Source organism: Zootoca vivipara, chromosome Z1, assembly GCF_965207765.1.
Source record: "Zootoca vivipara chromosome Z1, rZooViv2.hap1.1, whole genome shotgun sequence".
NCBI lineage: Eukaryota > Metazoa > Chordata > Lepidosauria > Squamata > Lacertidae > Zootoca > Zootoca vivipara.
The window spans coordinates 62946670-62969705 of record NC_142583.1 but is presented as its reverse complement, the minus strand read 5'-3'; the positions used below and the strand labels follow the sequence as shown (position 1 = coordinate 62969705).

The 23036-nt window shown below is 46.4% G+C and overlaps 1 protein-coding gene across 1 annotated transcript in view; it reads right to left on the bottom strand.

Annotated features, from left to right (window-relative positions):
- Positions 1–23036, bottom strand: part of RASGEF1B (RasGEF domain family member 1B) — a 223434-nt gene that overhangs the window by 107002 nt on the left and 93396 nt on the right. The window lies entirely within an intron of this gene.

Here is a 23036-nt window from a genome sequence, read left to right as displayed (position 1 = left end):
TCTCTTCCCAGCATAGGTTTTTGCTGAGGCAGTCTTTGGGAGTGGGTGAGGATTAAGGAAGCTTGAACAAATATATATATATATATATATATTGTTCCCAGCTATATGGGGAGGATGAGACACAACTCACGTCCTGGCTAGGCGAAGGGCAGTAATTGAGTGAGTTCATCTGGAACCTCCCTTGTAATAAGGTGAAAAGGGGGGGCGTTTCTCTGTTTTTCTAAGTGTGCGGCCCACCCTTGTCTTCCTGCTCATCTGGGGGCCCTGGAAGAAAGGGGTCAAGTCCTTGTGCTCCAGAGGGGTCAGAAAGAGAGGCAGCGTGGGGAAAGATTTATAGAGCAGCAGGATCAGAGATCTTCAAGCTCTCAAAGGAAATTGCTGGAGAGGAGCAGAGAGTCCAAGGCTGGAGACAATCATTTCTTGAGAGTGGAAGATGGCATGGGGAGATGTGGCTACCATTTCCCAGTGTGTGCATGTGCAGAACCTCCATCATTTATCTGATGAAAATAGGCATGTCCTATTCCACTATTATTATTACAGTGGTACCTTGGTTTACAACCAAATTCCGTTCTGGAGGTCCGGTTGCAAACCAAAACAGGTTGTAACCCAAGGTGCGCTTTCACCAATGGGGGCTCCAAAAAAAGGGGGGGTTGTAATTTTTTAAAAATGGGTAATAATCCAAAAAAAAGGGACACGCACTTCCAGGTTTGACATGGTTGTAATCCAAAACGGTTGTAATCTAAAAGAATTTAATCCAAAACGGTTGCAAACCAAGGTACCATTGTATTATTATTATTATTATTATTATTATTATTATTATTATTATTATTCCCCACCTGGGCGCCTTCCAACATACAGTGGTGCCTCGCTTAACGAATGCCCTGCTTAACGAAATTTCCGCTTAACGAAAGGATTTTTCGAGCGGAGGTTGCCTCGCTAGACGAACTCGTTTTATGAAATATTCATCTAGCGAATCGCGATTTCCCATAGGAATGCATTGAAATTCAATTAATGCATTCCTATGGGCAAAAAAAAATTCAATGCATTCCTATGGGATTCGCTAGACGAATTTTTCGTTATAAGAAAAGACCCGTGGATTGAATTAAATTCGTCTAGCGAGGCACCACTGTATATAAAAATTTAATAAAACTTTAACTTTTTTTAAAAAAAACCTTCCCTATACAGGGCTGCCTTCAGATGTCTAAAGTTTGTATAATTACTTACCGTATTTTTCCATGTATAAGACAACCGTTTTCTGATTTTTTGTGATAAATTGAGGGTCATCTTATACATGGGTTAATATGCTAAGTAAGCGAGGGCTGGTGCTGCAGCGGTAGCAGGGAAATGTCGGAGAGGAGGCTGCTTACCCGCTTTTCCCGGCTTAGGAAGAGTATTTGGTGGTTGCCAGTAAGCGGTGTATTACGGCACCAGTTCCGTCAGCCAAAGCGGGGATCTTCGAAAAGCTGCTCAGCGAACTTACAAAGGAAGCTCAACAACTGTTGAGGGCTCCCAAAAATAGGGGTCGTCTTATACAGGGGGCTGTCTTATACACAGAAAAATACGGTACCTCCCTGGCTCCATACCCTCCAACATTTATCTGATGAAAATCAGGACGTCCTAAGGGAAAGTGGGACATTCCGGGCTCAAATCGGAAACCAGGATGGCGTATGTAAATCCAGACCTGTCCCTGGGAAATAGGGACACTTGGAATGTCTGCGTTGATATTTTATCGGTAAGCCACCCTGAGTCTTGGTCAGAAAAGAAAAATGGGGGGGGGGGGTATGTAGGAAAAAGAAAAGAAAAGACTGGCCTAGGGTTATCCAGAGAGATTTGGGGCTGAGAAGGGCTTTGAACCTGCCTCTTTGAACCTGCTGCTTTAACCACTACACTGCATTGCCAAGATCTACTAAAGGCCCTATCTGACCAGTGCCCATATTTCCCTGTCATACTATAACTATACAAAAGAAATGTGGTAGCCACCTACACTGAACCCTCTGATCCCACTTGCTCACAGCTGGCACTCAGCGCATGCACAATTCCTTCACCCTCCTTACACCAATGCACTTTTTTGTCAAATAAAACAAAATGAAAGGACGGCATGATAATATCCCTAGGAAATCAGCAGGGAGGACTGCTATGGCACTAATGCTTTGCATGTCACAGCAGAGAGACGCACACAGCTTTACATGCTGCTGAAGAATGGATTATTCAAGCTCAGACAAAGCCTGGCTTTCTAGGCATCTTTTGCTTGTGTTTCTTGACTGCACAAAGTGCTGTTGACATGAAAAGCAATTTTCACGCTTCATAAAAGCCCTGGTGGGCTGGCCTTCAGCGGCTCAAAGATCTTAACAGCTGCTACTTTGGCTCAGATGGAGAGTGTTGTAGGTGGCTGCTGCTGGGTTCACTGCAGACACGAGAGAGAGAGAGAGAGAGAGAGAGAGAGAGAGAGAGAGAGAGAGAGAGAGAGAGAGAGAGAGAGAGAGAGAGAGAGAGGAGGAGGAGGAGGAGGAGGAGGAGGAGGAGGAGGAGGAGGAGGAGGAGGAGGAGGAGGAGGAGGAAGAAGAAGAAGAAGAAGAAGAAGAAGAAGAAGAAGAAGAAGAAGAAGAAGAAGAAGAAGAAGAAGAAGAAGAAGAAGAAGAAGAAGAAGAGTTTGGATTTGATATCCCGCTTTGTCACTACCAGAAGGAGTCTCAAAGCGGCTACCATTCTCCTTTCCCTTCCTCCCCCACAACAAACACTCTGTGAGGTGAGTGGGGCTGAGAGACTTCAAAGAAGTGTGACTAGCCCAAGGTCACCCAGCAGCTGCATGTGGAGGAGCGGAGACACAAACCCAGTTCCCCAGATTACGAGTCTACTGCTCTTAACCACTACACCACACTGGCTCCCTGCCAGGACCAGAGAGAGAGAGAGAGATGCATTTTAAAGGAGGAAAACCATTCAATTCTCTACTTGTGTAAACTGAGTTCAGTGGCATTACTTAAGGATGAACAAGTCTCTCAATTTCAGATTCCCATTTTTCCTATCTCAAATTCAGTTTGCCGCATTTCCATGCCAATCTGTGATTTATTAATCTTTTAAAAGAGTTCTTGGGAGGCCTGCTGGATCAGGCCAATGGCCCATCTAGTCCAGCATCCTGTTCTCACAGTGGCCAACCAGTTGCTTGTGAATTCCCGGCCTCTGGCATTCAGAGATGCTGCACTTCCTCCAACAGTGGAGGCAAAACACAGGTCTTCGGGTTAGTAGCCATTGATAGTCTTATCCTCCATGCATATCTTTAATCCTCTTTCAAAGTCATCCACACTGATGGCCATCAGAGAATTCTATAGTTCATCTATGTGCTGTAACTATTAATACTTTTTCCCTTACTTTTTCCCTGCATCTGAAGCAGTTCTTCCATGCTGCTTCTTGGGTAGTCAGTGTAAAACAACAACAACAACAACAACAACAACAACAACAACAACAACAACAACAACAACAACAACAAATTATTATTTATACCCTGCCCATCTGGCTGGGTTTCCCCAGCCACTCTGAGCGGCTTCCAACAAAAGATTAAAAATACATTAAAACATCAGTCATTAAAAACTTCCCTAAACGGGCTGCCTTCAGATGTCTTCTAAAGGTCAGATAGTTGTTTATTTCTTTGACATCTGATGGGAGGGTGTTCCACAGGGCGGGTGCCACTACGGAGAAGGCCCTCTGCCTGGTTCCCTGTAACCTCTCTTCTCGCACTGAGGGAACCAGTAAATGATCCTCAGATGAGGACCTCAGTGTCCAGGCAGAATAATGGGGGTGGAGACGCTCCTTCAGGTATACTGGGCCAAGGCCATTCAGGGCTTTAAAGGTCAGCACCAACACTTTGAATTCTGCTTGGAAATGTACTGGGAGCCAATGTAGGTCTTTCAGGACCAGTGTTATGTGGTCTTGGTGGCCGCTCCCAGTCACCAGTCTAGCTGCCACATTCTGGATTCGTTGCAGTTTCTGGGTCACCTTCAAAGGTAGCCCCACGTAGAGCGCATTGCAGTAGTCCAAGTAGGAGATAACCAGAGCAGGCACCACTCTGGTGAGACAGTCCGCGGGCAGGTAGGGTCTCAGCCTGCGTACCAGATGGTGTTGCCCTGGACACAGAATTGACCTGCGCCTCCATGGACAACTGATTGTGATGGGCAGAATCGCCTTGGGTCCTTGGTGAATTCCCCTTGGAGCTGCCCTTTGGGGAGAAAGTACCATGAGATTTCCAGAATGGCCTGCTTATGAGAAAATGGGTTTAGAATGCAAATTGCATCATATGTGTTTTGTTTCTGCCACCATCAATACACATGCATCCACTCACATCAACAAAGTCATATCTTCCCTGAAGAACATAATAACAATAAATGATAATCTCATCAGCATCAGAGGCACTGATGAATCAAAATTCTATGCATAAAGAATCAATCCCTCCACCAATATCTCCCAGGAGAAATGTTCTGTTTTTTACATGTCCATAAGAAGTTAATTGGACATTTCAGAATAAAAATGGAAGCCTTGATCCTGCTATAAAAGACGATAGACTGAGTTTTTAATCTCGAGATTGCTTATTGCATCCCACCCCCACTTCTTTCTCTTTTTTTGGCTTTCCCTATAAACTCGCAATATTATAATAAAGCTAACTGGTAAATCTTACAATTACATTGTAATTATTCTGCAATATTATGCTGACAGGGCAATAAGCTGTAACGAAGCTTGAGCAATTTGTGAAAAAACTGAAGATGACTTCAGGGGGAACTCCTGTTCCATCAGCAGATGTTTTTTATAATAATATGACTATTTAATGTGTAAGTTAATGTTACGTTCCCAGTTCAATTGATGAGAGAGAACCTAAAAAGGAGGAAGCAGAATAAGGTGGTAGATTTGACAATAATCCTTCAGTTTCCAAGTGGGCAGTGGCGGACTTTGAGTTCTCAGATTTCAGCGGCGCCCTGAGCAGCCCTAAATTTGGCAACCCTCACTCTCGCACTCTGTTCTACAGCCTTGTTTTGGTGCCCTCTGCACCGCAATGCCCAGTGCGATTGCACCTGTCCGTGCTACCCTAACACCGCCTCTGAATTGGGAAGCGTGTTTTTGAACATATTTTTTCTTTGTACCCCAAAACAAATCTCCATGCAAGTAGCCAAGTAACACAGCAGGGATGAGCTAAAAGCCTGCTCCCTGAAGTGCTAGATTTCTGTTTACAGGGAGATTTTTATATGGGAGAGTGATCAAAAATGGTTTCTGCCGTATTGTCACTTCATTATGCTTTGTGGGCTGTACATCCTACACTGAAGAAATTAAAGCCTACTGTCAGTATGGGCGAAAGAACGGAGCTTTGTGAAAAACAGATCTGTTTCAAAAAGCGGGAGACTTTGCAGTCTATTGTAGCAGAATTGGAGAAGCCAAGGTCAAAAATATGATGGGGAATAAAAGGAGAAAAATAAGGTAGGGCAAATCCATGGAGAGCCTTTCAGGTAAGGACAGGAATTTGTGTTGGTATTAGAAGGGCTAGTCTTACCTGAAGCAAGCAGATTTTTCAGGAATTTCGTTTTCTCCTCTCTGCTTCCCCTAGTTGGTTTCAGCATTAACAGTGAAGCAATGCAGGGCACATTGCGAGATAATGAGAGATGACAAAGGCCTGCAGAGTGAGCACACATGTGCTAGACATTGCTCCGAGAATAGACAATGTCCAGATATTGTGGCCTATTATGAAACAGCATGCTATAAATTCAGGACATGCACAGGTCTGTCTGAAGGAACAATTTAAATAACTATGGCAGCCCTATCAATATATTCTGCACACAACCCGATTCGGGGAGTTGTAGTGCTCACCCACACTTCCACTTGTCCCGTTCCTAAGGATTCTCATGTATCCCACTGCTTTCCCTGGGGAAACCCATTGTTTCCCTCTGAATAGGAACAAATGTCAATTGGGTTTTCTGCGGATTGACGCTTGTTCCGATTCAGAGGTAATGTCAGGAGTCCAGATTCCCAGCTTGATAATACAGTAAGCGTAGCTAATTAAAAAGGAGGATTAATTTAAAAAAACAAACAGATAGCTCCGGACGGCTCTAACAAAGCCTCCGGCATCATCACTCAAGATGACCCTTCTGAAGACTTCTTCCGGTGTCTGTAGCAGATACTGAACTTCCAACCCTTATGTCTCTTGTTTTGCTACCTGTCTAACAACCCACCAATTCGCGGACTCCTCAGACTATTGGATCAGCTCCAACCTCTTCCGGTTCTGAGAGGCTGTCTCTAAGTTTATTCATGCCTGATTATGCTTCCAGCAAGCCTTGGCTGTGCTCTAGCCTGCTCTCAGCTACTGCCTTATCAGCTTTCCCATCAAAGTCAGGAAGAGCCAAAGTCTGCAGCTGCCAGCTCTCCTCTGCCTAACTAACATCAAAACCTCTCTGTTCCTAGCTGCTTTCTGCTATTGGCTGCAAACCTTCACTTGGAGCTGGCTCATTCCTGACAGGTAAAGAGCGAGTTGTCCCAAGGAAAGTGGTGGGCAATAATAATAATAATAATAATAATAATAATAATAATAATAATAATAATTTGTTGTTTGTACCCCACCCATCTGACTGGGTTGCCCCAAGACCTATCAGATCTGTGCCTAGAAAGTACAGGAGAATCATAATAAAATGCCGACCAAATGGAAGTGGGGATGAGCCCTGTATCCCTTTGTCTGCAGACTCAGCTGTGGCCTAAAACACTGAGCCTCTTCTGCTTGCTGATCGGAAGGCCAGTGGTTTGAATCCCCACAACGGAGTGAGCTCCCTTTGCTCTGTCCCAGCTTCTGCCAACCTAGCAGTTCAAAAGCACACCAGTACAAGTAGATAAATAGGTACCACTGCGACGGAAAGGTAAACGGCATTTCCATGCACTCTGGCTTCTATCACAGTGTTCTGTTGCACCAGAAGTGGCTTAGTCCTGCTGGCCACATGACCCGGAAAGCTGTCTGTGGACAAATGCCAGCTCCCTCGACCTGAAAGTGAGATGAGTGCCACAACCCCATAGTCAGCCAGGGGTCCTTTACCTTTAACTTTTTATAGCTGCAAATATAATGTTTTAAGTGCATTATACAAATGTGATACTAAATGGCAATGGCGAGCTTATGGCAAATTCAATATATTTTTCAAAAAAAAAAAATTAAAAAGCATTTTCACAGTGTTTTTTTATTTGTGTCTAGATTCCATTTGTATGGGACCATTATGTGGGCATAATGCAAAATGCTCAACTATTTATCTAGCAAAGCCTGAGGACTGACTAGCCATTTATAAAGCAAATATTAAAGATACATAGAGGTGCGCATCTGTGTATATACAGGGCCTGCTCCTATTCACGAGCATCTGGGTGTCTTCTAAAATCTTCATTAAAGCCAAAATAAAAGACAAACTATTAACATCCTACTGTAGGGATTAACAACCAGAGACTCAAAACCAAACAACAGGCCTATATCAATTCTGTCCAATTTCAGTCTCGCTGGCACTCAATCATGGGTCCACCCTGTCTCACCTTGCAAATATTTTAAAAGAATGCATGGGAAATTGGCACTTGAGTCACACACTTTGTACACACTTTGTACACAAAAGACGCACTTTCCAATGTATGCGTCTCTAAAGAAATGTGCTTTCGGTCTGCATTCTCCATGGAAACAACTGTGTTTCTGTGCACACATTTTGTATCGCAAAACCGAAAGAAGCGCATCATCTGACTGGGAATCGCATTCCAATTGGGTCCCAGGCACCACCTTTCCCCCAGCTCAGTTACACTGGTGCCTCGACTTACGAAGGCGATCCGTTCCGCGGTGCTCTTCGTAAGTCATTGTCGGAGCACCTGTTGTGCACATGCGCGAAGCGCAATTTCGCGCTTTTGCGCAGGCGCAGAACGCGCGTGCGACGAAAAGACTTCCAGGGTTATCGACTTCATAAGTCGAAACCTTCGGAAGTCGAAGCATTCATATGTTGAGGTACCACTGTACTTGAAATCCCTTTTATTTGGAGATGCCAGGGATTGCCAGGGAAGCCATGGAAAACTGGTACTCTTCCACAGAACTGCCCCCCCCCATCTGCTACCCATGCCAGGAGCGAGCCACACAAAAAGTGCTCAGTGCTCCAGATGGCCACCTCTCCTGCCCAGATTTTGCAATAAACGAACACTTCTGTTGGCTTTTCTCGTTCATTCATCCTGTTGTCAAAAACCTTCCAGGAGGCTGGAGTCCTGGAGGCACTGACAAGTCAACGTAGCCACCACCAAACAACCAGAGCCAAACAGAAGGAACCAAGAAGCCAGCAAAGGGGAAGGAGATCAGAGGCAACCGTCAAACAGCCAAGGTATGAATCACACAGGAGGGAGGAGGTTTCCTTCCCGAGCAAGCCAGGACTGCTCCAAAACCAGCCTGCCCTCGGGAGGGGAGAGAGATATCAGAGAAATATCACAAATCAACAAACACCTGCTGTCTGCGGCTCTCGCAGACCTGCGTTGGATATCAAAGCGGCTTTGTTACTCCTCCTCCTTTGTTTCAGCAGGTACAGAGGCTAGCCTCCAGGAATGAAACAACTGAAGAATTGATTTGCTGCAACAGAAGACGGACCGTGTGGCTTGGCCTTCTGTTTCCGACAGATCCCTAGATCCTGCCACAAGTAGGGCAGGAAGGTGGCTTCCAGGGACAACGCCAATGCTCAGCATCACTGGGCTGAGGATGCAGATCCCACCATTGATGGAAGACCCACCAACTGTCCCATTTTAAGCGGGGCAGCCCATCCCGGCTTCTGTTTCGATCCTGGAACACCCAGCTTTTGGGTCAAGCACACTGGCGTGAGCGCCAACCAAAGGACACTCGCTCTGGCCATCATTAGCAGTGTCACGCCAAAGTGCCTTCTGGTCCAGTGCTCTGGTATGACTCTGCTGATCATCAGAGCACCGGATGACAGTGACGAGAGTGAGGCCAAGTGGTGTAAGAAGAGAGGGAGGGCAAGTGGCGAGAGGGGTAGGGACAGGGGTGCCCACTTGAATAAATACTGGGGGGGGCAGGTAACCCCACCCCACATAATCGCAGGACACGATGGACCCACACCACTTGAATGGGAATGCTCATCAGCTTTTGGGGGCGACAGCCACCTCAAATGTTTTATTGGGGGGGCTGAAGACCCACCAGCCCCTAGGATTTGACTCCTATGGGTGGGGAGGGTGGGAGGGAGGGTGGGGAGGGCAGGTGGGGTGGCAGCATGCAGGGGTAGGGTTGCCAGACTCAATAGAGGACAGGACTTCTGTGCCTTTAATTGCCCTGCTCTCTTTTGAGTCTGGAAACCTTAAAAGAGAAACCAGCAGACCCTTTGCTTGGAAATTAAACAAAGGATCTGCTGGTTTCTCTTTAAGGTTTCCAGACTCAAAAGAGAGCAGGGCAATTGAAGGCACAGAAGTCCTGTCCTCTATTGAGTCTGGCAACCCTATGCAGGGGGGTTCCAAGATTTGGTTTAGATAAATTTGGAGGTTATGAGACTGCAGGATCTGTTGCACGAGGAGGCCGGATTCCTGAAAGCTGAGGGCTCACGGACAGTGTCTTGTCTCAAAAGCACTATTGTACCCTTGCACATTTGGTGTTCTTGCCTGGCGTAGTAGTGAGCTCATTGAACTTAAACCAGAGGGACCTGGGATTGAAACCTCCCACAGCTGTGATGGTTTCTGAGAGACGAGTCTTGGAGCTGAAACACATCTTGCAGAGTCACTGAGAATATTAAAATTGGGAGTGGGAATTGTGTATTTGTATCCTGGGTATCGTTGAATAAAGAATACCCTGTGTTCTTCAGAGGAATGGCAGGATAAAAAATGCCCTGGCCCTGGATGTTGTCAGGAATGAGTCTTGTGGTCTGGGAGAAGCCAGAAAAAAATTGCCTAAGTGGTCCTATCTGGTCCAGGGGTCACTCTAGGGAATGGTCCACTTCATTGTAATCACAATCCAGAGGGGAGGGGAGGCAAAAGAGGCCTGTGCATTGAATCAGGAAGGATGGATGTATAAAGTGACAGCAGGAAGGAAAGGCCAGGAGGTTTTCCTTAGGTGTGGCTGGCCCAAGCCTCTAGCTCAGAGCAGATGGAATGGGGCTTGTTGTGGGTCAAGAGTGAATGACAGGAGGAAGCCACTAGAGGAGGAGTAGGATGGGGGGGGGCATATGTCAGGGTCAACGATAACACCAGAGGCTGAATTGGGGTGGGGAGATTGTATGTCCTGGGAGGGGTGGCATGATAAGAGGATAATAGGACAGCAGCTTGCATTGAGGAGAAGTGAAGAAGAGCGGCACATGATCATTGCAAACAAATAACTGAGCTGGTCTGATCCAGGCGCAACTGATCCTAACTAATCCATCTGGCAACATAACAATACAGTGGGGGGAGATCTCTCCCTCCCCCCCACCCATCCACAATTATGCTTGCTTTAAGGACCAAAATGGTTAAGATAAGAATAACATTTAAGGGAATGAATTTGAAGATTAACAAGAATTTTTCAAAGTTCCACAGCCAAATCTTCTGAATTAATGTTTGGTTCACTCGGCAACTTCAGGAACTACTTTCAGAGGCTTTTGAATGAATTCAATGAACTGTGTTAAACTATGGTAAGTTCATTCCAAGCACTGCTTTGGATCCTCATCCTACCCAGAAGCCAGGAAGGCTGGGGAAGAGGCTGAGCTCCTTTCTCCCGGCTGCCAGACACGTTGTCTTCTGGCCTACATGGCCAAGGAAAAAGGAGCCCCAGTACAGCACTGGTTTCAATTGGGCACCGCACCATCTATCTGGAAACAGTCATCTGCTAGATAGCTGCTTGTTGATAGAATTAAAGGCTCCCTCTTTCTCTCGGCTGTTTTTGTTTTGTTTTTCTAAATCCGCAGAGGGGATGAGAGCAGAAAAACAACTAAAAACAACACAGGCCTGAGAACAAGTGCTTGGACTCTTAAGCAAATCCCATCTGGCTGCCAAACCACACATGAAGAGGAGAAAGGCTATTTATCCTTCAGGGCTAGGCAGCAATTTAGCTGTCTAGAAAAACAGTAGCTCTGGAGGAGGAAAACAAACAAACAAAAGAATCAGCCCGGCCATCTGAAGCTCGGGCTGCAGTCCTTAACCCTTTCATACACAAGGCCACGGTGGTGCTCTGATTTCCAAGAACTGTGTTGGGCTGTACGTGGTTTCTTCTTCTTCCAGCTAACCGAGGTTGCCGTAGTGGTAAAAGAACTGCAATGATCTTCTGGGGCATAAAGCTGATTTACCATGATCAGAGGCCTGAGACTCACTGATCAACATCTAGTGTGCTCAAGCCTTGTAGTACTCACTTGTCAACAAGGGCTACAACCACAAATAAGGGGGCCACCACCAATAAGTGACCGCTCCACAGGTCTTACCCAAAGCAAATTGCCAGTGTGGGAGTGACAATCTGGACTGGTACACAAGCATATGAATGGGGCGGGAGTGTCTTTAAACCTCTGCTCCTCCCCACTATGGTCTCAATCCAGATTTGTTCCCACGCCTACAGTTTGCAAATTGGAAAACTCCCATTTGCTTCAATGGAAGCTCTCCCAGTCATGCAAACTGTAGACATGGAGGACAAAGATTTAAAGCCCATCTACTCCTCATGTTAGGGTCTCCCCACACGGGCAATATGTGTATTTAAAAACACCATTGCATTAATGCACAGCTAACATGAGCTGTAGTTTGGCCCTTAATTACATAGATGTGCAGGGGAAGTTCCTCTGGTGGGGGACATGTCACGGGCCTTCTGGGGTAGTTTGTCCACCTTTGGTCCCCACTCTGCACTCAGATCTCACCTGTGGCTCCTAGAAGCTGTCAGGATGCGACAGTGACTGGCTAAAGCAGGTGAGGGCAGCCGATGGGACTCAAACCCTCGGTGAGTTAGGCATGTTCCCTGCATGTGAAGACAGGCTCTGGCAGATTGAGCGGACGAGACCACTAGTGGGCCCAGTGGTCAAGGTGGTTTCTGCAAGTGCTGTAGAAGGAAGTGAGGAGTAGGTGGCGCTTGTCAACCTGGGAAGGTATCCCATCCAGGAGAAGGAAAAATCTGACCCTAAACTTCCACTGCCTTGCAGAATATCTTTGGGAGAAGAAAAGGTTAAGGAGCAAACCCTACACAAATCTGGAGTGGAGTCCCTAAAACAGTTGGATGGTGTCTTGTGTGCCTCTTTCCAGCAAGTCCTGCAACCAAGCTGGTGTCAAACTTTTTGCTCTGCTTTCCTTTGGAGCACATCAGCGAAGCTGAGAGGCGAGTGTTGTCATCTCGGACTGCCCAGGCTTCCACCCCAGGGAAGTCACTTTAGTGCTGCCAACGCACCAAACTTGATTCTCTCCAGATGTTGTTGGACTCATACCTGCCAAGTCTCCCGCTGGAAAAATGCAGGATCAGCAGCGGCGCGGCACCAGAAGTTGCATAGAAGCAACTTCCGGGGCTGCTCGTCCCATGTGTGGGCACCGGAAATCGGGCAGAGCGGCACCGGAAGTCGCTTCTACGCATGCCCGGCGGCTATCTTGGTGGTGGCCGCATGGGACCAGCCATCTTAGTGGTGGCCGCATGGCGCCAGCCATCTTGGTGATGGCTGCCGCCATGCGGCCACCACCAAGATGGCCGTTGGGCATGCGTGGAAGCGACTTCCGGTGCCGCTCTGCCCGATTTCCGGTGCCCACACATGGGAAGAGTGGCACCGAAAATGGAGGCTCCCTGGCATGTAGGAAATCTGGGGGATTTCCGGGATTTTTCTCCATTCGGGAGAACAGTGGGAAACGGATTAAAATCTTGGGGTTTCCCGCGAAAAACGGGATAGTTGGCAGCTAAGGTTGGACTGCAGCTCCTATAATGCCTAACCATTGGTCACGTTGGCTAGGGCTGATAATAGCTCTCCAGCAACACCTGGGGGGTGCTAACCAGTACTTTTTTCTATAAAAAAATGTTTAGGGGTACTCTCTCTCTTTTCTGGACCGAAGAATCTGCGTTCACTGTGACGGAGCTGCTACTAATGAAGTATTTGGTGGAAGAGCCGTCCTCGGCAAAGACCGTCACAACTCCGGGCCTCAGGACTTGCAAGGTGGCAACCTGGGCGGCCAAGATGCCAAAGGACCCATTCATCATGGGGACGTCAACTTGCTTCACATTGGCCCCATTGTAGAAACCTGGGAGAGCAAGGTGAAGGCCATCTGGGCCTGCCTCAGCATAGTGCCTGGCGTGTCCCTGGGCCCTGGGTACTCTCTTTTTGACTCAAGAAAACCACCATTTTATAGTACATATCGGGGGAAATAAATACAGTAAATGGACAAAAGTACAAAGATTCACAAAATGTTGAGGGGTATGCTTCCCCCCAGAAAAAAGCACTGGTCTAGTAGATGGCTACCCTTTAAAGTGCTTTTGCAACCTGAGGGCATGGCTTTTTTCTATAAATACAAACCAAAGATACGTTTAGAAATATTTCGATATATATTTTCCCCTAGGGACTGATACAAGCTGTAACATTCAAATTATGTTAGGCATTCTCAAAGTTCACATGGTTCTAAAAGAACTATTTGGAAATACAGAGTTGTTTGCTTCTATATTTATCTGTAACGTAGTGTTCCGTGATCTCTCCCCTCCCCCCCCCCAAAAAAAAGCAGTGGGAAGATCATAGCAGCTCTTGCAAGCAAGCAGGGACCTCGATAAGCAATCTAAGTTCCAATGAACACCGGCACCTTGAAATATTAAACAAAACACTTATTGTCAGCCATACACCAAACCACAATGTCTGTGGAGAGTGTGATACTCATTCCAGGTGCTTTGAATAGCCCAACTCCCTTTTGGGAAGTTGGAAAATTCCAACACAAACAGAAATGGAAATGGAAATTGCTGGTGTCCACTTATTTTTACCATGTCTGGAATAAAAATCAGTCACAGAACCATTGAATTGTAGAGTTGGAAGGGACCACGGGGGTCATCTAAGTCCAACCCCCTGCAATGCAGGAATCTATCGTCCAACGTGGGGCTCGAACCCACGGCCGTGGGAGTATGAGTCTTATGCTGGACCAGGCATCCCCAAACTGCAGCCCTCCAGATGTTTTGGCCTACAACTCCCATGATCCCTAGCTAACAGGACCAGTGGTCGGGGAAGATGGGAATTGTAGTCCAAAACATCTGGAGGGCCGAAGTTTGGGGATGCCTGTTCTGGACCAACTGAGCTGTCATTTCACCATCAAATGCCATTGCTATTGCTCCTGCTGTTGTTTTCAGTCTGCTAACAGTATGTAATTTGTGGCACACATACACCCCATTTGCACTGAAATCAGCAGTGTGGAATAACATAATAATACTGTAATGGATTCTGCCACAGCAGATAGCAAGATAAATAAGATAGTTTTTATCAGAAGCAGAACTGCAGCAGAATGGAAACAGCGCTGCATGCAATGAACATGGCTCAGAACATTCACTTTATGCTAGCAGCATGTCTCACAACTCCAATATTTATCTCATAGTTGCGATACAAGCTTGCACCAACAGTGAATTTTAGTGTCACCAGATAGTATCTGACTGTTCGAACAATTATCAACTATTTCCCAACCAATATTTGATGCCAATATTTGAAAATACAGCCGTACCTTGGATCCCAAACGCCTTGCGAGTCAAACGTTTTGGCTCCCAAACGCCACAAACCCGAAAATGAGTGTCCCTTCTGGTTTGCGAATGTTCTTTGGAACCCAAACACCCAACATGGCTTCTGCAGCTTCTGATTGGCTGCAGGAGCTTCCTGCAGCCAATCAGAAGCCGCACCTTGGTTTCTGAATGTTTTGGAAGTCGAATGGACTTCCTGAACGGATTCCGTTTGACTTCCAGGGTACCACTGTATTTGGTAGCTGACATGACATGGTGTTTCATATTTGACAGTTGACATATTTGACACAGTCTCTCTGTGTGTGAGAGAGAGGGGGAGGGGGAGACTCCTCCCCTTTCACTTAACATGATAGCCATTGTTTTATCTGAGTGGACAAAATGAAAAAAAAACATATTTTAAGCAGGGATGACAGCCTAACTGTGGAACTTGAAAAGCCTGCTCCGCTGGGTTTTTTCTCTGAAAAACACCACTGTTATTATAATGCACATTATGTAATAGTGGAAAGACAGAGCCAGGAGCTCGGCAGATATCTTTTCCCTGTGACCTTTCCAGGCACCCCAGAGCTCAGCTTCCCACCCTGAGTCACATTTTCTTACCAACCTTCCTATGTATTACAATTGGAATCATAAGTGCCAATGGCCGCTGAATGACTTTTACACCTTCTTGTTGCCTCTGGTCTGAGGTCATGGAGCTAGCTCACTCAGAGCTTCCATACGGAATGCAGAAAAGGAAGTTATTTCCCCAAAGGGAAACTGGCGTTCATTAAAAACCTGTCTTTACAAACATCTCATAGTTGGGGCATGCTCCCATTTTGCAACCGAAATAGGTTTAATACAAATAATGTGGGAAATTCACTCCTCCTAAAGTTTCTCAACCTTTCATGTGCCTCCAGATTGCAAGGAGGCAATCCCAGAGCAATAACTCATGTAGAAATATGGCAGACAGTCTCCAGCACGGCCAAGGAATCTACTTGTAGCAACTGAAGCATCCAGCTCCATCTCACACAGGACTGTGTCAGATATACCTTGCTGCAGTGGAAGCTGATTAGGAGGGCAAGCCCAGAACTGTGGTTCACACAGGGATGCAACAGGCACCCTCATCTCTGTGTGGGTACTGTGGTTTCACAGAAGCACACTACTGTTTTCCAGAGCAAGTTTGAGAATCACTTCTTTAAATCAGAGTCAGCTAGTTATACCTTTTTCACTGACTGCGTAAGTGGGAAGGACAATAGTTGATTGGTAGAGAAAATAGGTTGTATTCAAAAGGTCCCAAGTTCAATCTAAAGGGCAAAGGGTTGGGGAGCAATTGATGGGGGAGACCCTGGAGAGACACTGCCAGTCAGAATATACACTTCTGAGCTAAGTGGACCGATGGTATACAACTCAGTATACAACAATTCCATATGTCCACAGAGCATGATATTTACTTCCACCTAGACCTCCTATCTGCCAAGTTGGAAAGTGTCATTTTAATGGCACATCCTTTGCTTCAAACTCTCCCTGAACAAGGATGAGGAACCTGTGACTCTCCAGAGGTTGCTGGATTCCCACCCGCCCCAGCCAGCATGGCCAGTTACCAAGGATGATGGGAGTTCAGCAACATCTGGATGGCCTTCAGGTTAGCCACCTCTGATGTAAAGGGTAGAGACCCAGAAGCTTTCAGGTGACCATCAAATGGCTTCCAGTATGCATTGTGGTGCAGCATGTTGTCGCCCAACCTCCAAATTTTGTATAGATGTTCCAGGGTGATGATTTAAGGCCTACAAGTATGGATGCAAGTGTGTGAGACCTCAGACCACACAAAATGTACAAAAAACATGCAGACGGTTATGCCACAATAAATTTGTTAGCATTCAAGGGGGTCAGAGACCTCTTCACTATTTATTTTTCCTGTTTTTTTTTTGTTTTTTTTTTTTTTTGCTGCAAGAGACAAATATAGCTCTTCCCATGGGACTTGAAGTCGGGAAGATCTTGTCGTGTTTTTGAAACTGCTCAAATGATCAACAATTACACAGTAAATGGCAGCTGAGCTGAAAGCCCATAAATAGGGCACACTATAAAATCCAGTGCAGAAACATTAACGCGAAAACACTTTATCCAAACTTCCCCTTCTGAATGTTAATTTGTGTTTTCGAAAGCTGAAGCAAATCTCTCAGTCATATATACAAAACGGCTCCACTTATACTTGACATGGGGAAGCAAATTCACTCTTGGCCAACATGAAGTTAGGATTGAAGTGGTAATAAACTCACCTCATCTGGAGGTGCCCCCCTTTGCGTCAGAGCAGCAGCTGCCATTGGCCTGGCTGCTCTGACATCATGGCACAGGAACACTGCACAAGAGACCCTTTTCAGGGTATGTCATGAACGAAAGATCTCGGTTCCTTGTGGTAAGTTGTACCACTGCTGACCTCTGCAGCCTCTCAAGAACTGTGAAGGGCTATAGCAAGCATCCCCAAATTGTGGCCCTCCAGATGTTTTGGTCTACAACTCCCATGATCCCTAGCTAAGAGGACCAGTGGTCAGGGATGATGGGAATTGTAGTCCAAAACATCTGGAGGGCCAAAGTTTGGGGATGCCTGGGCTATAGCCTCTCTGGAAAGCACATCCCAACTTTGGTTTAACTCCACCCTCCTAGGCTGGCCATTGGCCCCTTCCAGGTTGAAGAAATACAAGGAGATTTCATGTTGCACAGGCTCCTTGCTTGAGTGACAAGGTCTACCTGAGCTCCCCTGTGGTTCTAGTCAAACTTTGGCCTATGTGAGCAACAGAGATTACTTTTACTTTTGTACTATAAGAAGGACAATCACAGAAGCCAATGCCAGCTTTTGTTTGCATCCTGGAACAACCCTGTTGATGAGTGCTGGAGAGCGCCAGACCCAAAGACACGCCCCTCCTGACACCCCAATTTCGAGGACAAAAATGTTGGAGGGTATGAGACATTGTAGGGACGCGGGTGGCACTGTGGGTTAAACCACAGAGGCTAGGGCTTGTCAATCAGAAGGTCGGCGGTTCGAATCCCCACGACGGGGTGAGCTCCCGTTGCTCGCTCCCAGTTCCTGCCAACCTAGCAGTTCGAAAGCACGTCAAAGTGCAAGTAGATAAATAGGGACCGCTCCAAGCGGGAAGGTAAACACCGTTTCCGTGCGCTGCTCTTGTTCGCCAGAAGTGGCTTAGTCATGCTGGCCACATGACCCAGAAGCTGTACGCCGGCTCCCTCGGCCAGTAAAGCTCGATGAGCACCACAACCTCAGAGTCGTCCGCGACTTGACCTAACGGTCAGGGGTCCCTTTACCTTTATGAGACATTGTAGTAATAGTTCAAGTGTGCAAGGCAAGAGTTCTCCAGAAGGAATCAATGCTGGACCACTGAGGGGCATAGCCTGTTAATGAGGGAAGATGTGAGGCCTGGGGAAAGCTATGAGGGCCGTTTAAAGAGTCCTGGAGGCAGCTGCTGGAGCTGAGGTTCCCCACTTCAGAGACCACCTGTCTTCCATAGGCATCTGGTTTCCCCCTGGGGGAAAAAGGATTCTGGACTAGATGGGCCACTGGCCTGCTCCAGCAGGAGTGTTCCTATGTTCTTACTTCCATTCACCATCCCATAACATTCTTCAAGGGCCAAGAAGGTTCTCCTCTTAACAACATCAGCTGCATGGGGTCTGAACTTTCTTGTCAAGGGTGCAAAGATAAGTCACCTGAATGTTACAGAACTTTTTCCTCCTGTGAGGGGCAGAGAGTTCCCCTGGAATCAATGACATCAACCTCTCTACAAGGCTCTCTTACTGCCAAGGACCACCAACTTTATCCTCCCTTCACATTCTGCCAAAAATAGTATTTCCTTCCATTCCTCAATTCTGGCATCAACGCGCCTTCTACCCTGATAAACGCACTGCCTAAAGCTGTCCGCCAGAAAACGGTGGCAATGGAATATGGAATGAGCTATCCCATCTCTCAGTGACAGGGCAGAGCTGTTGCTACAGATTCAAAGGGCATGAGCAATGAAGTTTCCACCTATTCCCTTGGGAGAATATGCCATGCTATGCATCAGATCACAACATCATACCCAGTTTTCTCATCCTTGCATGCACCGATTTTGCTTTTTTATATAATTTCCAGCCCTGCTTGGAACTTGTAAACATGTCCTGCCTCCTGCTAACTCTTTCTGTTCTGGACCAGATCAGGCAATACATATCCTGATCACTCCTGAAGGTTTGGAGGGGAGTGAGAGTAGGCCTTAGTGGACCATAGCACGCCAGGCACTCCTGTCTTCCACTGCCTCCCGCAGTTTGGTCAGACTCATGTTCGTAGCTTTGAGAACACTGTCCAACCATCTCGTCCTCTGTCGTCCCCTTCTCCTAGTGCCCTCAATCTTTCCCAACATCAGGGTCTTTTCCAGGGAGTCTTCTCTTCTCATGAGGTGGCCAAAGTATTGGAGCCTCAGCTTCAGGATCTGTCCTTCCAGTGAGCACTCAGGGCTGATTTCCTTCAGAATGGATAGGTTTGATCTTCTTGCAGTCCATGGGACTCTCAAAAGTCTCCTCCAGCACCATAATTCAAAAGCATCCATTCTTCGGCGATCAGCCTTCTTTATGGTCCAGCTCTCACTTCCATACATCACTACTGGGGAAACCATAGCTTTAACTATACGGACCTTTGTCGGCAAGGTGATGTCTCTGCTTTTTAAGATGCTGTCTAGGTTTGTCATTGCTTTTCTCCCAAGAAGCAGGCGTCTTTTAATTTTGGGACTGCTGTCACCATCTGCAGTGATCAGGGAACCCAAGAAAGTAAAATATCTCACTGCCTCCATTTCTTCCCCTTCTATTTGCCAGGAGGTGATGGGACCAGTGGCCATGATCTTAGTTTTTTTGATGTTGAGCTTCAAACCATATTTTGCGCTCTCCTCTTTCACCCTCATTAAAAGGTTCTTTAATTCCTCCTCACTTTCTGCCATCAAGGTTGTGTCATCTGCATATCTGAGGTTGTTTATATTTCTTCCAGCAATCTTAATTCCGACTTGGGATTCATCTAGACCAGCCTTTCGCATGATGAATTCTGCATATAAGTTAAATAAGCAGGGAGACAGTATACAACCTTGTCGTACTCCTTTCCCAATTTTGAACCAATCAGTTGTTCCATATCCAGTTCTAACTGTAGCTTCTTGTCCCACATAGAGACCGCACAATCTGAGGCCATGCAAATATGCCCTGTTCAAAGACGTGCACATCTTTGGATATCCCATTGAATTCAGCAGGCCTTACTCATGAGTAAACATCTACAGCATCAGGGTGGTGGAATGGCTCACCCTATTAAAGGGGATATTCTCTAGCTAAGGTTGAGCCTTCACACCGTCTTTTAAGGAATCACGCAAGTAGAGAATATTGTGTTCAATTCTAAAATGCAAGGGGGACCTGCAGGGTATATATTGAAAGGATGCTTTAATTAAAAAGAGGCTGCTTTCTGTCAGCCTAGAATTGCACAAAAGTTATTAGAAACCTTCTACCTTCATTTGAAACCTCAGACGATTTTTATGGGTTTACGGGTTTTTTATTTTATTATTTTTATTGACTGGCCTTAAAATGTAATAAAGTTGGGGCCATTTTATAAATGCAGCTATTAAAAACAAAACGACTGCCTCCGTTAGGCAAGCTGAGGGCTGGTTTTCACTCCAGCAAGCTGCTGAAATGATAGGCATGGAACTCTGCTCTAAGATGTAACTACCGTGTGTAGAATCATGACTTGGCACCACAATGATTACTAGACACAGATCCCCAGTCCCTCCCCTTGGCAGCAGCATTTCTATACCTTTCCTTCTCATGCTTGCCCCATCTCCACTCCCAGCCAGTGGGGAAATTTTGTGTGTGTGCCTATAAACACCAAAAAGGAAGGAAAAGTGCCACAAATTCTGGAGAAGTGGAAAAACTGCATTTCACTCAGTATGTCAGTCGATGAAGTATGTATCACAGTGGTTTGCTTAGGCTTACAGACTGAACTAAGTCCTCAGGCATTCCTAGCTACACTAGAAAGACTGCCCCTATCATTAATAATACTTTAATCATTAATTTAAAAAATTAAAGTGCGAGATATTGTTCCTAATCAATACCAAGTTGCCAGCGCAGTCTTTAGCATATGCGCCGCCGGGGTGCAAAGATCCACCCAGCGCCCCCAAATTAACTTTTACTGTATTATGATGTAAGAGTTCATTTCGCGTGCACAGCGCCATTGTGAATGACAAGCACCACCACTGGCACAGCGCGTCTTTGGTAAATGAGTGCGCAAAGTCAAAAGTCCTTTAGTGAAACAGTAGGTATAGATTTCGGTAATACCTAGGTATATGTGTAGTTTTTTTCCTAGCTTGATCAAAATTATTTATTATTTCATAACAGGTAGATAGTTAATAGCTTAGGCGGCTTTAGCAGTGCCCCCCATAATTCGGCGCCCGGGTGCCCCGCACCCCTTGCACCCCCGGGTAAAGATGGCCCTGCAAGTTGCCATACATAACGCTACCACCTCTCTTAGATCTCAGACACATGCAAAAGCTCATGAGCATGAATAGAAACTGAGCTCTGAACAAATGATGATGCCTTTCACTGAGTCAGTCCTATCTGGCTCAGTCTTGTCTACTCAGTCTTTCACTGTCCAAATTGAACCAGGAATCTTCTGCAAGCAAAGATGTGCTCTGTCCCTGAGGTGGGCTCCTTAGTGCAAAGTCCTGAAGAACAGTGATTGTGCTGAACCTGATGTTGAGGCACATTGTTCATATTCCCATTTCACTGGTGTTTGACTGAGGCCGAGACAGCACATATGCTTTCACCAAGAGTGCTGAGCAAATTCTAGTGTAAGAATTCACAGCCGACTGCTGAATTCTCAGAGTGCTAATTCTTCACCCAATACCAGTCAGCTGTAGTTCTGCATTGGATCTCATGGCTGTCTTTCAAAATCAAAAGCCCGCCCTCAACCGCCTGGCTCATTGAGCTGGATTATTCAGAGAAACCTGTGCGGGGGGAACTAAATCCCCCACCTGGTTAAAATAATCCCTGGCTTCTCTCGTTTGAATATTCATCCAGCAGCATCTTCGACCTATTCCTTCCCTTAACAGCCTCCTCTGCTAAGCGACTATCCAATTCTACCTCCCAATAAAGGTTATTACATACAGAGTAATCACATTTTCCTCTTTTTAATAAGCCAGATGCGCTGCCAGCCTTAATATCCCCAATGTGACGCTCGCTCTGCCAGGAGAGCCGCGTTGTTGCAACGAAAAACAAAAAAAAAGTCACTGTGTTTCTTCCATTTCAGTTACATGGGGAAATATAGTGCCCACAAATATTCCGAGGACAGCATTTGCTAAAATTTCCTCTTCTCCTGCTCCCACTCTAATATTGCTAACAATATACCATAGCCAAAAGAACTGTTAGTGAGCTGATCTAGACTGGCTGGGTGGGAGGTGGACCTGCTCTCGATGGGGTTTACACTCCCTCTGACGGAGCAGGAACACAGTTTGGGGATATTTCTGGATCCATTGCTGTTGATGGAGGTTCAGGTGGTCTTCCATCAGCTTCGGCTGGTAGGTCAGCTGCGCCCCGATCTGGACAGCTATGCTCTGATAACCTCCAGATCAGATGACTGCAATGTGTGGGGCTGCCTCTGAAGATGGTTCAGAAACTCCAGCGGACAGGTTGCTCACCAGCTGAATCTGAGCTTGTTTCACCAGCCAGTTCATGACACCCACTTGTTCCTCCACACAAACGAGCAAGAGGCATCGTTAGGGTTTAATAATAATAATAATAATAATAATAATAATAATAATAATAATAATTTCTTATTTATACCCTGCCCATCTGGCTGGGTTTCCGCAGCCACTCTGGGCGGCTTCCAACAGAAAAATAAAACACAGTAATCTATTAAACATTATAAGCCTCCCTGAACAGGGCTGCCTTCAGATGTCTTCTAAAAGTCTGGTAGTTGTTTTCCTCTCTGACATCTGTTGGGAGGGCGTTCCACAGGGCAGGCGCCACCACCAAGAAGGCCCTCTGCCTAGTTCCCTGCAACTTGGCTTCTCGCAACGAGGGAACCGCCAGAAGGCCCTCGGTGCTGGACCTCAGTGTCCGGGCAGAATGATGGAGGTGGAGACGCTCCTTCAGGTATACTGGACCAAGGCCATTTAGGGCTTTAAAGGTCAGCACCAACACTTTGATTTGTGCTCGGAAACGTACTGGGAGCCAATGTAGATCTTTCAAGACCGGTGTTATGTGGTCTCGGCGGCTGCTCCCAGTCACCAGTCTAGCTGCCGCATTCTGGATTAATTGTAGTTTCCGAGTCACCTTCAAAGGTAGCCCCACGTAGAGCGCATTGCAGTAGTCAAGGGCATGCTCCATCCAGGCAAAAGCAGGT